We start from the raw sequence: 525 nt of genomic DNA on the forward strand, positions 1-525 counted from the left end.
TCTTGATAAGAAAAATGCTACTCAGATAATAGGACATCGTGACCATAGCCCAATTCAACACTGCAGTGACTACCTGCAAGCCAAAGACAGAGGCCTGGTACTGTTTGCAAATGATGGCGAATTTTCTTCCCTCTCCTTCTGTAGAAGCTATAGGGAAGGGGCCTCACCGTGTGGCGCTAGCCACTCCAACAGTTATGGAAGTGCATGAAACTGGATCCTGGCTTCATCACCAAGACTGACTGCCAGTAGCATACATACAGGACTTTCCTGGGAACAATCACCCCAGCTGGGCTACTGTAGTAGCCTCTAGCATTCTCTTCTCCACTTTGTTTCTAGAGCTGGTCCTGAAGATGGAGCCCTGGATACCTCTGTCTTTGTGGTGCCTACCACAATGTTGCCATAGCACCCTGGACCTGTCCCAGGAGCCGCGTCATGAGAGTGCTCTTTCTCTTAGACCTGTACCCCATAGATTCCACCATGAAGCAGCTAGAGTCATCTCCCACCCACCGCCCGCCCCTAACGGCA

At 50.9% G+C, this 525-nt stretch overlaps 1 protein-coding gene across 1 annotated transcript in view; it reads right to left on the bottom strand.

Annotated features, from left to right (window-relative positions):
• The window catches only part of Gtf2i (general transcription factor IIi), a 61,336-nt gene that overhangs the window by 56,338 nt on the left and 4,473 nt on the right, over positions 1 to 525 (bottom strand). The window lies entirely within an intron of this gene.

This window comes from Mastomys coucha, unplaced genomic scaffold (genome assembly GCF_008632895.1).
Source record: "Mastomys coucha isolate ucsf_1 unplaced genomic scaffold, UCSF_Mcou_1 pScaffold22, whole genome shotgun sequence".
Taxonomy (NCBI): Eukaryota; Metazoa; Chordata; class Mammalia; order Rodentia; family Muridae; genus Mastomys; species Mastomys coucha.